The 15986-nt window shown below is 35.8% G+C and overlaps 1 protein-coding gene and 1 long non-coding RNA gene across 2 annotated transcripts in view; one reads left to right on the top strand and one right to left on the bottom strand.

Annotated features, from left to right (window-relative positions):
* LOC311066118 (tumor necrosis factor receptor superfamily member 14-like) overlaps positions 1–15986 on the bottom strand; it is a 67124-nt gene that overhangs the window by 31926 nt on the left and 19212 nt on the right. The gene's annotated exons all lie outside the window — the stretch shown is intronic.
* LOC311098228 lies at positions 8664–12250 on the top strand. The gene is made up of 4 exons (XR_014609414.1): positions 8664–8781; positions 8940–9038; positions 9145–9305; positions 10392–12250. It is a non-coding gene; the product is annotated as an uncharacterized lncRNA (long non-coding RNA).

The following is a 15986-nucleotide window of genomic DNA, read 5'->3' as shown; positions in this document are numbered from 1 at the left end:
CAAAATCAAAGAAATTTCACTTCAACTCATTTATAAATATTACCCATTATGATCTTGTGAACAGATTTAATTGCGATATTGATACATTTTGTGATCTACATGATGAAACATTTTATCATTTATTTTGGAGTTGTCCTCATACAGTTTGTTTTTGGTCAGATTTTTGTTCCTTTATTAAGGCTCATATCATGCCCAGCTTTCAACTGTGCTTTAAAAATTTATTATTTGGTTTTATCTCTTATGACAAATCCTTTCATAAGGAATATTACTTAATTAATCTGCTTCTTCTTTTAGCGAAATTTATATTCATAAATGTAAATTTGGAGGAAACAAGCCTTTATTTTTCATTTTAAGAGCAGAAATCTTACAATACCTAAACACAATATTGGGTTTGAAAGATAAGAAAGCTACAAAGTGTGTCTCACTCTGTAAACATTTTCAAATTTTTGTTTAACTTTTAAATTTGTCGCTGTTTATGTATGTCTTTTATGTTTTTTATCTGCTTTACTCGTTGTACCCCCCTGACTGTAATTGCAGGCTTAAAATCAATTTAAAATAAATAAATAGTTGCACACTTCTGCATAAACAGAATGGTACTATGGCAGAAAGAAAGCGAAGTGTGGTGTGGTGCTACTTTTCAATGGCAGACAAAATATATTGCAAGATGCAGTATTTGTGACAAGAAAGTTTTACACAGCAGCAACACAAGCAACCTCTTTAAACATTTAAAAACAACACATCCTGAAACGTATAAAGAGGCTGAACAAAACCAAGCTGCCCACAGTGCCCAGTCTCCCGCGCCACCCTCTGTCCGACAGAAGACGTTGCAGGAGGGTTTTCAGGGAGGCAGACCCTATCCAGGTACTACAGAGTGCACATTCAGTTATTATCTCCTTCTCTCTCTTTCGTTAGACTACATTAGGGTAAAAACCTAATATATACATTAGCCTTCGCGCAACCCACATGTTATATTATACTGTACACATATACTAATGGGGTCTGTAATATTACATTTTTTTCAAAAGAATAGTTATTTTCACAATTGTTGCATCTATTTGATCAAAAATACAGTAAACACAGTAATACATATATTAATACAATTTAAAATTACTGTTGTTTTTTTGTTTTAAAAAAAATATATTTTAAAATGTAATTTATTCCTGTGATGCAAATCTGAATTCTCAGCAGCCAATACTCCAGTGTTCAGTAATCGTGATCCTTCAGAAATCATACATATAATTCAGCTTCCCTTTAGTCATTGGAAACCTTTATCCTTTTCAGGTGATTCCCAAAGAGCCCAAGACATCACAAGGAGCTCAACCAAGATGAGTGTTACTGACTTGCAACCAGTTTCAATGGTTGAGGAGGTTTCTGTAATTTCATCAAGGTGGTTGATCTCCGATACAATATCCCGGGTAGGAAATCCTTTATGTCAAGTGAAATTCCAAAGCTATATGAGCAAGTCAAAACATCACTGAAACACTCATTAGACTCTGCAAGCAGTGTGGTTTTAACAAGTGACGTGGACATCAAGAACAACTGAAGCATATTTGACTGTATCAGGACATTTTATTGACCAGAATTGGGAGATGCAGACTTGCACTCTTGAGACAGTAAATGCTGTACAGCACACAGGACAAAATATATGAGCTCCATCAGTAGTAAAGTAAAGTGTCCATCAAATACACGCTTCAGAATCTCACCAGTTTTAGATCATCCGGGTACATTCAGCCTACAGTTTTATGAGCACTGTGAACTCAGACATACTTCTTTTGTCACATACTGTTTTTCACCTACTAGATAGTAGGGAAGTGTGTGATTTGAGACACAGCCCATGTCCCTTTCAGGCAAATTTCACTTGACGGCCATTTTTGAAATGCCTCTCCATGTTTCAGTCATGCAAGCTCGTATCTCTTTGAATGGGGAAACTCCAAAGCTGTTCACCAAGCTTACGATTAAATTTCGTATTTGAAATCACCAATGACATCTGACAACAACTGTATCATAAATGTGAGCTTCTCAACCGGAACTTATAAGGGCAGCTGCAGTGACGGAGTGACTTCACAAATCTGCGATTGGCTCTTTTATTTAGAAGGCGGGACTTATTCCGCACTTATATGCACTTTCTCCCATTCATAGTAATATAAGTGCACTGTACAGCCTATAAAGTCTTTTGGTCATTTCCCTGCTGACAAAAACAGCTAGAACCAGCATGCGCACCAAATGGAGCACAATAATTGACTAATATACATTTTGGTAAAATATTTGTTGTTGGACATTAAATGTGCCTTATGTAGAATTTTTTTTTTTTGATAGCAGTACCTGTAAAGGGACTATTGTAAGTGGGGTAAATCAAATCTAGGCCATAGACATTAGCCACCATCCAGCCATCATTAGAATTTTGTTTTTTAACTTTTTGTTTTGGCTCTGTATATTTCTATGGTATCGCATTGAAGAGTAATTAGATGGTGAAGTGGATTAATTAATGTAGAGTTTACTAAAGTTATCATGAGCATTGTAATGTTTGAAGTGGATGTCATAAACGTAAGTAGACCAGGAAGATTTTAAAACAAGTGGTTCATTAATAAATCTGTAAGATCTTGCCTTCATGCAGATGGAAATCCAATCAGATTACTGCATCACTGAAAAGGGGCGGAGCTACAGAAGATCTATAGACCTTGTTACTAATCCCAGTTAATGTGAGTTTCTCTTATAGTTAACATATAGTCTGAGCTTTTGTTATTTAATTTCATATTTTATTTTAGTGATTTTAACTCTTCCTTAAAAAAATGTTACGGTCCCTGGTCTAGGAAAGGGTGTAACATAAATGACAAAACAGTACTTCTTAAAGGCACAATATTTTACTTTTTTGCTTTAAAAATAGCAAAAATCACTATATCTATGTTATATATATATTTTTTTAGTTGTGTACTTACATTATCCTGACTGTTTCCAACAACTTTCAAACCAGGAGAAATTTGTAATTTAATTCGAAGACACGTCCAGTTTCTTTATTTCCGTTCTGTTGCTCGTAGTGCCATAGCAACCAGAGCTATGAACCAGAGCCGTCCGATAGTAACCAAAGCGACAGACGTGGACAAATGTGTAGTTCGCAATGTCTATCTGCACGCTGTTGTTGTTTCGTTCAAACATTATGGACCATGGCAAGCAGACTTTGGATAAAAAAGGAGAACTAAAACGAGAATCAATATCAGCGCGGTGTTTTTGAGATGCCGAGAGCTCCCATAGACAGTATATAAACGAGAGCTCCACGTCCGAGACTTCAACCGCTCCTACATGTACTTTATTAAACAGGTGAGCACATTTACATAAAACTAATCAATGTTAGATAGTTCAACAATGATAAAATGTCAGAATATTATCTGTATGTTATTCTAATGTTGATCTAGTTTACTGCTGGTCTCATACAGACAGACTAACACATATTTCAACACATTCAAATGCAGTTTAGTGTGCTAGTGTAATGTTAGACCAAGTGAAACAGCGCTGCGTTACCTCACAAGTTTAATTTGTCTAATAAACTGACCTGTGAGTAGTAATTCTGCGTGTAGTTCGGTAGAATGAAATGTCCATATTCCTTTTATATCCGCGGGACTCGCGTCGCGTGTGGAGCTGATAGCTGTCTCTTAGCAATCCCGAACTGCTTCATATCACAGTCATGATAAAAGCATCGATGTATTCAGTCATCCATAAACATTATTAGATCGGTCGGCTTGACGTTGACGACAAGATCCATAATTCTTAGCAAATGTTGCGTCATCAAACTACGCCTTTGTTATTGTGAAGAGGTTAGCGACCCCTAGTGGCGAAAAATTCCATACTGTCCGTTTAATTACCCCTTTTCTTTTTTTGTTTGTTTTCATAGTGTGATTCTTTTTGTTTTTAACAAAACAATTTCTTTAATAAAAAAAAGTTTAGAAGCATATCTTCAGGGGTGAGCTAATGTCAAAACAATGAACACACGAAACTAACTTCCCACATAGAACTACCTTCCATACGAATCAAACAAAAGAATCAAAACATACAATGACATATAGCCTACCCTATCTCCTTATCTAGCCAATAAACAGGAGAAAAGTGGTGGCCTTTTGGCCTTCAAAAAAAAAAAACACATAGTAGGAGTAGGAGATCAAGACATGCAAACGACTGTATTTAGAAATATACATATTCAAAATCAGTTAATGAAACATTTATTAATTTAAACTAGGGCTGGGATGATACACACATCTTCCGATTCGATACTTTCACGATACTTGGGTGCCGATACGGTATTGCAATTTCTTTTAAGAATTGCGATTCTACAAGTATTGCGATATCTTGCAATTTTTTTAACACTAGACGATCGGGAAAAGCTAAATCATACACTTATACAGACTGTACATGATGTATAAGGTGAGTCATATTTACAAAAGCAAATCATCACATCTTTCTGAGTTTTAATCAGAAGCTTCATACAATATTACATACTCTTGAATAAATGATTCAATAACAAATACATTTTTTAACAGTCACTTGTCGCCACCAACTGGCGAAACAATGCATGGGCGTCGGAACCATTGTATATGGGTGGGACAAGACCCACCCACTTTTTAAGACCAATGATATAGAGCATCACAGTCCCGCCCACAGCCCGAGAGCGCTTTGGTGCCGGAAGTAAATTTCCCATTCATTTCTCCCATTGACGTTTTGGAAAATCCGTATCTAAACAGTTTTAGAGCATGTCTGAGGATAACCAGCTATGGCTGAACTCATAGGCATACAACATATCATTTCGAGTGAAAAAACGACGAGAAAATCCAAAAAAAGTCAAAGGTACAAGACTGTGTACATATTTTCTTTTCCGAGCGAAGGAACTACTCATCCCATAAACCACCGCGCCTCACTGAAGCCAAAAAATAAAAGCTGTGTGGACATGGTTACAATAAATTTATGAAATTATACCTTGAGAGTGCGGTTTTTCATCTTTATTTTTGATAACTTTTTTATTACTCGCACCCATAAATGATTTGGGAGCTGAGCGCGCCTGTTTCTGTTCAAAGGTTCCAAAACATGTAGCATGCATTCTAGCCTACTTTACAATTATTTGTAATGTCTAGCATGTTGTGTTGTGTGTGGACGTGTTTATGAAACTGCTGGTAGCCGGGTCATGCTCTCAGACCAACAGCCTGGCGGTCCGCGGCGTTCTGCTCATCAGTTTCAGCGGTCCACGGGCAGGTTGCTGACAAATGCCTCAACAGTTTCCCAGTTGTGGTCCATGCTCATTTTATTCATGAAGTTATAGTTCATCCTTAATTTTAATAACATTTAATGTATTTTCTTAATAACAACAAGTGAAAATTAAAAAGTGATGGTCAGCAAACCAGAAAGTGCATCATATTCAGTTTATTAACTTGCCATGAATTATTACACAAATGTTCATTAAATGCATGAAGAGGTATGCCTAAGCTAAATATTGTTTTGACAGTGGCATCATAAAATGCTTGATATGTCTCATACCATATGAAGGCTACAGTAGCCTAGCTAAAGTGAACGATAATGCTAACTAACGTTGCCATCTCCCTATCTCCCTGCAAAACTCACCACAACTTTGTAGGTCTCTCATGCTGGCCCTTACAAAACCCACAAGCTGACCCTCGGACACGCTACACTCAACTACATGACCCGATTTGAAGTGGTTTCAGGGATTAAAGTAAAAAAAATTCTTATAATATAATATATAGGCAAATTATAACACATGTACACATTTTTTTAACACACACAAGTACTTTTCCATAAATTAGTACTTTTCCAAACATAAATTGTAAGAATATGACTAATAGTAAAGACTAGTAGGCTACTAATAAATAAACATTAGGCCTATGCTAAAGCTATTAAATAGCAGTCCCAAACTAGTTTTTGTTAATACAATGTTGGCATGAGCCACTACAGTCATTTAAAAATATAAAAAATAACACAAAGAAAAATAGTGGCATTTTGGGGTTAATATGGAAACGACAGTTACCATGGTGAATACACAATATTAACACTGTTAATGAAACATGGAAACTGCTCCTGGTGAATAGAATGAAAATCATACCTGCATTACTTTTATTTCGTGTAATTTACAACGTAACGGCGTTGCATGCTCGTAGTTTCTTTTGCACTTGATCAGTGAGGCGATACAGCGCGCGCCGCCGCATTCGAGTGTGCGCTACGAGTAACTTTACAGGATAACGGCTGACAGGACAAGAAAGTCCGTTTTTCTGAGGTGAAAGACTTTATTTCAGCGTACACTTATGTCACTGCCTGGTAGTTCCTATTGTGCTGGGTTTTCTGAAGTAGTCATGATTCGCCTCTCATAACATAACGCTCTATAGAGCGTTATGTTATGAGCGTTACGCATTTTAGTTGTTTCAATGTAATTTTGTAAGTTTATACAACTTGTGGTTTCTGAATTTGTTAATTCAACTTAACATGTTAAGTTTTCACTGTCTCAACTAGTCTGCAAGTTGACATAACTAGAGTATTTGCCGCCTCAACTTAAAAACATATGCTGAACCAGTAAGGTTAGTTCTCATTTTTTATCGCGAGATGAGATCACGTGAAGCGCGAAACAAACAGGTCTCTCGCCTTGACTCCTTCATCGGCCATTGCTGGAGAGTTTATCGGCAGATGATTTCATTCTTCCACTATCATCAAATATGGTAAGTAAATATTCGTTAATATGATGTAATAACTTGTAAAATGACATATGAAGTAATCATCCATGTATTGTTCAATATCAACGTTTCTAGATCACATTGGACCGTTGCTAATCCAGTTTTACCAGTTTAACGTTACATAGGCTAATATATATATATATATATATATATATATATATATATATATAGCCTATATATATATTAATTATGTGAGAGACTGATATATGGATGAATGATAAAATAGCCTAGAGAGCGGGAAAAGCATGTCGTGAAAAATAACGCATTTCTACCATGTTTGTTCACTCTCATGTTCAAGTTATTTGCGCCAAAATCAGCAAGTCTAATCACCATTCAGGCAAAGCAGCGTCGACGCGTGAGTACGACAACAACGAGCTGACAAATAATGTAACGTTAATTTAATGTAAAACTGTGTGAGTGGTGCGGCAGGATTATCAGAATCCTCCGGTGTTCGAGATGGACGCTCCATAACTGAAAAGTTGTTGTACAACTGTCTAGTTTTACTTATTAAATGTCGAACTTAAAAGACTGTGGTCAGTTATGTTTAGTTTATTGTGGGAGATTATGTAACTATAGCAACCGCTTAACCATCGCAGTCAAAGAGTATAGAAGTACCAAGAGGCGAAACTCAATAGAACGTTCCATTGCAACAAACTCACCCATGCGCAGAGCTGCAGCTCCGCCATCTTGGACTGAACGCAACACAGCTGTCATAGAATTGAACGATACCGGTTCAAATTCAAAAGCGGTTAAATGAACTAAAAAGTAGTTTCTAGTTTTTAATATCTCTAGAGCAGACATCCCATGTCTCCCGGAAGATCCGGGAGTCTCCCGCATATTGATAGCGGCTCCCTGATGCCCACAAATTAGCTAAAATCACCCGGAATCTAGAGCGAGCGAGCAAGAGCGCGCAGCTCCAAACCGTGTAACGTTAGAGCACACGGCAGGAAGGGTGAGGGAGCGAAATATCAACATATCAACCTAAAATGTGGAACACAACTTGTTCAGATTTTTTGCTTTCATTTTCTTGCAGTTCTAGAGTAAAATATATTTTGTAATATATATATTTTATATAAAATATAAATAATTATATTTTAAATTTGTACATTTTAATAAACTCAAACTTATATAACTTTTTTCTGTTTCACTTTCATAATTTATTTCACTTCAACAATAATCTGACAAATTAAAACAAGACCAACCATAGGTCTAAATTCCAAAGCATTCCTGAATTACAACCATTAAGTTTGGATAGTGATTTTCATGTTTATGCGAAAAAAAGTTAAAGGGTTAATTTAGTGATAACAATGAATTAATAAAGCGGTCATTTGCCAGGTTAGGTGTTCATATATCTCTGAAAGTATGCGATTTAAAAAGCCAATTTCGAGTCTTGACAATTTCGACCAAATACATAACATTAGCAAACTGTTACTGCGGTTATGGGATAGCTTACATTAACGTTACAGCACCTGTTATCGTTGACGTTAGCTCACTTTAAAGTTAATAAAAACCTTTTCTACTTTACCTCTCTGGATCTTTGGGGAATCTATGAAATGCTAGTTGATTGGTTGTACACTGGTAGTTGATGGCAGAACACTGTTTTCTTTGTTTCCAATTATTTCCAGACATAATGTTAATGCTGTACAGTAGTTGTGCTAACGGTAAAGCCGTTGGTTCAGTCCAAAATGGCGGCCGCGCTACCGAAGCGCCACCTAGTGGCTGTTGTCAAAACTGCAACGGAGTTTCGCCTCTTGTTACTTCTATACTCTTTGATCGCAGTGTTTTCCCCAGAACTAGTGAAATGCTTAGCAGCTAATACTGTCCTAATAAGGTCTTAATAGTAATGTCAATAAATATATATCCACAAATTTGGTGATAAACTATTATTGATCTAGACTTGATCTTGATTGTGTATGTGTACTCGGTTTATTAAATGTTAGTTGACTTAATTGTTCTTTTCTTTTGCCCTTGACCAATAAAGTGGAGCAGCAAGTTCTGTTTATTCAAGACAACCAATGAACGCATTGTCAGAAGGCACTACAAGCTGAAGCACTGCCATCATGTAAGTAACTGTCTGCTTCCCTGCATCTATAAAGACTGTGTGTGTTCATTTAGAACTGAGTTTGCTCTAAAAAATACATTTGTCCAGGGACCATACACAATCTGTCCGGCTCTGTGCTGCAGCTTTTACATTGAACTGTGATCTTTATGCTTTCTCAGAGACCTGTGGCATTACAGGCAGACAGGAGAGTTAAAAAAGGATCCTCCAGTATCTGCTATGGAAAAAGAGGTGGCCGGTTCTTTTTTTGTGAGAGACAGGTAAAGTCCTACACTGCTGAAAATGGTGTTTAGATGAATATGTAGATATATTATTTTGCAGTGTTGTTTAACATGCTGCTGTTATGTTTGTGTCATTTAATATTAGTTTAGATCAGTGCAGAATTCAACATGCTAATTTCACTGGACCTGAGCAAGTCCTTTTATGAGGGTCTTGACTGGCATCTACCAAAACTGTTGTGTCTACCGTTCAAGCGCTTTGCTGACATTGCTGAAATGAGGACCATAATGGACAGCCTAGATAAAAATGTAAGTACATATATTTCTACTGTACTTTTTTCATAAACATTATGGGCACTTCCTTTCTTGCCATTTCTGTTGTCATGCATATTTTTTATTAGTGCTGCAAAATATTGAAGAAAAAAGTAATATGTCATTTGTTAATGCGTATTTAAAATAAATTCAAATTAGTCACCTTCTAGTCAATCATTTTATAATGACATATTAAAGGTGGTTTCAGCGATTTCAGGCCCAAACATAAATGATCACATTCATCTAATATTTCCTAACGATCCGCTAGCTGCCCGCCCCATAAGCATGCTGTCAAAAAACCGCGTCTCTCTAGGTAGCCTAGGCTCTGAGATCTGCACACAAAAACAGTTGGTATCAACATCACTCAAAACCAAAATAAATAGTGTTCCAACCAATCATCGACAGGGGCGGGTGTTGTGAGGTTTTGCGCTCGTGCACGGCTGCCTATGACGGCTGCACGCGAAAACCTCACAACACCCGCCCCTGTCGATGATTGGTTGGAACACTATTTATTTTGGTTTTGAGTGATGTTGATACCAACTGTTTTTGTGTGCAGATCTCAGAGCCTAGGCTACCTAGAGAGACGCGGTTTTTTGACAGCATGCTTATGGGGCGGGCAGCTAGCGGATCGTTAGGAAATATTAGATGAATGTGATCATTTATGTTTGGGCCTGAAATCGCTGATACCACCTTTAAGTTTTATCTTTGATAATCAAAATTACATTTTGGAAGAAAAAAGTCCCCTGTGAAATCAATTTCTTTAGGCCTTAAAATATTGTAGCTTGATTGTAACATTTTATAATGCTTCATTTAGTGTACAGATGCAAAATGCCTCCGTTTATTCACAGTGTATAGTATTTGACCTAAGTCTCTCAGTTTAAAGGTTTTTTACAGGATAGTTCATTCAAAAATGAAAGTTCTCTCATCAATTACTCGCCCTCATATTGTTCCAAGCCTGTAAGACCTTTAATCTTCTTCGGAACACTAAATAAGACTTGGTGTACTCATGTTGTGTTTAAGTGGTTGAGCTTCAGTGTTGTATGTGTGAAAGCACATTTTGAAGTTTGTCATTTTTTAATACAGCACACAGATTCCGAAGAAGATATGATCGGGGCATGACTCTAGGAATCATCGCGGTGGTGGAAGATGTGATAGACCCAATTCCATGCAACTCTAGTGATGTGGCCCTTGTAATCGAGGAAGCAGTTGTTCTGCGAGGATTTGGTGACATACAAATGACATTGCTTTATGCTCTCAACATAAACTACCCCAGAAAACACCTCAGATACACTTTCGAGGTGATTCATGAACATTGGAGCTGATACCTGCAGTGCAAGAGTGCACTCTCTTAAAAATACATTGTTGAATTAAAGATGTTGTTGAGGTAAGGTATGTATTTCTACAAAGAGCCTGTGTTTTCATCTGTATTTTTTTGTTTACCCATGTTTTTACAAGTTCTCTGCATCAAGGGCCTGACATCATTTTCATTGTTTAACTTTAATTTTACTTGGCTAAAACATATATTAAGATTTCATGTGGTTTAAAGTTATTTCACAGTTAAAGAGGTATTATTAATGTGAAAAATCTTAAAGTGTTAGTTTAACCTAAATTAAAATTATTTTGTTAGATGTTAGATCTCATGTTGCTCCAAACCTAAAAGACCTTTGTTTATCTTTGAAACATAAATTAAGATATTTTTTTAAATGAAATCTTTGATCTTTCTGTCCCTCCTTTGACATCCTATTCAACTAATACTTTCAAGGTCCAGAAAAGACATCCTTAAAGTAATCCAAGTGACGTCAGTGGTTTATATATTTGTTTACATGCAGCAGTGTCAGCTTTCGCGTCGACACAAGAATCATGTGCTGCTATGTTCTTGTAAACATTTGATGGAGAAAACTATTTAATAAATAAAATGGAATGAAACACTGACAATGCTTCATAAAACCTAGGTTAAACCACTGGAGTCACTTGGATTACTTTAAGGATGTCTTTTCTGGACCTTGAAAGTGCTAGTTGCTTAGGCTGTCAAAGGAGGGACAGAAAGCTCACCGATTTTATTAAAAAGATCTTCATTTGTCTACCAACAATGGAAAGTATTAACAGGTATTAACAGGTGAGCAACTTTTTTTGTGTGAACTGAGACTTTAAGATTTTTCACATAAATATACCCCCTTGTGAAATAACTTTAAAACACATGAAATCTTAATATATGTTTTAGCCAAGTAAAATTTTTAAAAATTAAGCAATGAGAATGCATGTCAGGTCATCAATGCTGAAAACTTGTACAAACATGAAAAAAATCCCACATGAATACACTTTCTATGCATTTTTCAAATACATTTTTATCTTTAAACTTCATGCAATTGTGATATAATTGTATTCCTTTGAATATGTTGTTGTTCTTAACATTTATTGATTTGTAAGGAACAATAAAACCATTTGTATGGAAAAATCTGTTATTTATTTGGTTGAGTGTGCTATATTGCAAGTTGAGAAAATATGCTAAATTAAGTTCAATGAACATACACTTTAGTACAGATAACTTGAAAATGTAAGTTATCGTATTTCAACTAATATTTAGAAGTCCAGGTAACTTGAACATGTAAGTTATTGTATTTCAACTAATCTTTACAAGTCCAGGTAACTTGAAAATGTAAGTTATCGTATTTCAACTAATCTTTACAAGTCTAGGTAACTTGAAAATGTAAGTTATCGTATTTCAACTAATCTTTACAAATCCAGGTAACTTGAAAATGTAAGTTATTGTATTTCAACTAATCTTTACAAGTCCAGGTAACTTGAAATAAGTTGTTGGCTCAACTATTTTAACTATGTCAACTAAACTTTTTAAGTTGAACATACTTAGTAGATTAAGTCAATAAAACTTAACTGAGTCAAAGCAAAAAAATAACTAAAAAATGTAAGTTGAGTGAACAAATTTTTTTTTACAGTGTAAACACGCACGCAGAGTGGAATAGGAGGCGCGGGGAGCAAGGATCACAGCGCAAATTTGAACTATATATCGATATGCGATATGGTCTAATTCCATATCGCATTTCAAAAATATATCGATATTTTTTTATATCGATATATCGCCCAGCCCTACCTGCATTATGAGCGCTGAGGTAGAGAACTATATTTCAGTTACTGAAATATAGTTCTCTACCTCAGCGCTCAACTGTAATATATTTCTACCTCAGCGTAATATAGTTCTACCTCTTCTATAGTAACTGTAATATAGTTCTCTACCTCAGCGCTCAACTGTAATATAACAACTGGTCACTTGATGGAGTTTTCGGTTCCTTGCCACTGTTGCCTTTGGCTTGCTCAGTTGGGGATATTTTGGGGATATTAATTTAATTTTATCAATCAATAAATTACACTAGAAACAACCTTGTTGTGTTATTTTGGTTTAATGCTGTGAAGCTGCTTTGATGCAATCTGTATTGTGAAAAGCGCTATATAAATACACTTGACTTGACTTGACTTGACTTAATATAGTTCTACCTCAGCGCTCAACTGTAGCCTGACGTGCACTTTCCGTGAGCGTAATTGAAAACCCGGAGTGGACCATGAGCGAAGTTATTACAGAGTGCTTAGAGTGGAGAGAGGAACGTGCTTTTGCTCCACTCCAGGCTTTGATCACATCCCCCTCAGCAGGGTGAATAAGCGTCTTTCCTTAATTTAGTGAAAGTGAAAGTGACACGTGACGGCTGTCGTGGAAATTACTTTCACGACTTTAAATAATAATTGGAAACCAGCTGGAGATTTCAAAAGTTATAAAGATCTTTATTTCTTGCAAGAAAGGCAGTTCACACATCAGTCAGAGTCTGATATGGAAGGGCCAGGGGTTAGTTCCCTTTGCCAAGCTTATATACCCCCAATACATCCTGATAGCTGCATCTGTCTCAAAAGATCGCCTTGGTTACCTTAAAAGGAAATATCTTTGTTCAAGACCTCCTATCTAACATCAATTTTATCTTAGACAGAACAATTACCATGTCTGCAGAAGTTTCCTGTTTTTAGCTGCTCCTTTTCACACATTTTGTCTATCTTTAATTTTATCAAAGCTGCGCACATACTTTTCACACTTGAAGTACAATAGGTCACTTTGACATTTTGTTGTACACAGTCTATTTCTACTAAGCCGTCTATCACCCAAAACATTTTGTTCCTGCAAGCTTGTACTAACTTATGCATTTTCTAAAAGCTTGGTTATATATCTTTAATAATGCTTCATGAGTACAAATAAATGTTCAATGTTAAATGTTCAATGTTAATACAAGTGATACACATCTAGAAGTAAAAAAAACATCTAAGTAAAAAGAACACATCTAAATGTAAAATTTCCATAACACTCCACCCCATGTTCATTCAAAGAACATACACACAATTTTGACATTTACTTCTCCATAATCATAGTTGCCTGGTTTGGCCTTTCACTTTATAATACCTGTCAAATATTCCTTTAATTAGCATCCTAAGTTGTAATTAAAATACCACCTGTTTGCAATGTTACCACATACACATACCATCTTCTCATATTCTTCATCTTCTTCCCAACATTCTATCTTCAAGCAATCTAATTCTATTTTCAGTAAAAAACTAAACATACCATAGTACATTGCCTTTTAACTTTGAATCAAGTTTCATTATCCTTTGCTAAATTTCGAATCACATTGATCTATTAGGCCTTTAACAGGCTGATACCTGCTGATTAACCATTTTTTTAACCTTATTTTCAAGTAGGCGATTGTTTTACTTAGTCAGATCTATTTAAGGATCTGTGTAATAAAATCTAACCAAAGAATTATATAATCTTTTCATGTTTATCTTTAACACAAATATCAATAACTGTATTATTTTGTTTCAAACAATGTCATTATTTTTAAAATTATCTCTCACCCAGCTGTTGCCATGAGAATAGCTTTAGCTGCTGATGTGCCATTTAATCATTAATCACCTATCCTAAAATCCTATTTTTCCCGAATTAACTGATGGACATAACATGTCCTGCCTCTATTTGTTGGCAATGCGGAATAGTTCATAATGGATCCATTGATCCAGATCATTAAATCTGTAACTTTATTTTGAATTAAGAAAGCTTTTTAGAATTTTGCTTTATGAGCAAATATTCTATTTCACTGAAATGTCTTAACTGTTTAGATTCATTTTAGTTTTTAAATTGAACATTTCAACTGTGTTAAATTCAAATGTGTTACATTGTTCTTGGTCTAGGTTTTAACTTTGTGCCCCCTACATAATTTGTTTTAATTAATGCTCTGGGCTTCATTAAATCATTAAAATCTTTAAGTTGGAGATTTGGTTATGCTATAAAGCCGTTCAACTAATAATAATTCAGAAATTAAATATGTTTCCCAAAAATCAATCTCCTTTTGAAAGTTTTTCTTTTTCTTTTGCTATTTCAACAAATGGAAACACCTAAAAAATATTTAATTTAGTCATTCATTCATCGCTATAGAAGTTTACCCTATTATCTATTCGGACCTAGTCCGGCAAAGTAACTTATCCTCTCTTATTAGAGAACAATTATTACCCCTATTAATTTTTTTGTTGCATCTATGATATCTGAATTGGGGTTCTAAAACCCCTCAAGTTTCTTCAAAAAATAGTCCCAAGATTATTTATTATTTTTACAGTAAGTTACCTATTTAGAGTCCCTATACTCTATAGAATTAAGATATTTTCCTCTTCTTAATTTACGTGTACCTGAAATATTCAAATTAATTAGTAATTTTTCAAATCATGAGATCTATATCTATTCTCAGTCATTAGTTGGTTCACATCTTCCTCCAGATGTGTTGATCATCTCGTTGCCCCATGGATGTTCCATCTTCACCAGGGTGATTCTTTGCGAACCGTTGCAATGGGCTTTCCCACGCTGGCAAGGGAGGAAAGTTACTAGCACGTCCTTTGCCCCTCACTTGACGCTGTGCGTTGTCGTTGGTGTCGGCGTTTGGGGTTGTTGAGGGCTGTTTGGTGTAGTTTAAGTCGTGATGCTTGGACGGAGGTGTCACCGCACCCCAGATGGGACCTTGTTTGTGGAGTGAACCACAAGAACAACCTGTGAATGGAGACCTTGAGTATTTTTTTTAGTGACAACATGTATCATGTCGCCAGACTCATCTGCTTGTCTGGCCCGTCGTCCTTTTTTTTTTTTGATGAGACCTGTGAAATTTCATGTTAAACAGTAACAAGACAATATACATTTGGAACAGAATCAGTTCTGTTCGATGAGATCCATCATGACATCCTGTAAAAAGGAAAAAGTTAAACATGGGGTAGACAGGGCTCTCTACCTTCCCAAAGTTATACGCTGCGCAGGTGTGGCATTGTTTATTTCTGCCACAACAATAACCCATACCACAATAGTTAGCCAAATTCATCCATGGTTGTTATTTTATTGGGAATATTTTTTTCCCTGTTGGGTCATATTTTATCTGTTTAGATACAGCTGTTTTGATTGGCATCATCTATGTCTCTGAACACCATAATTCACACACTCACTTTCACACACTCCACACACCCCTCTCTGGCCAGAGATTAATTCATTCTTTCATTCATTCATTCTTGTCTGCCTTAGCAGTTTATGAACTGAATGGGGAACATATATTTATTAGGAGTGGAATACCACCAAATATGAACGGTAACAAT

Source organism: Abramis brama, assembly GCF_963993115.1.
Source record: "Abramis brama genome assembly, chromosome: 16".
NCBI lineage: Eukaryota > Metazoa > Chordata > Actinopteri > Cypriniformes > Leuciscidae > Abramis > Abramis brama.
This window is presented reverse-complemented; position numbering and strand designations above follow the sequence as displayed.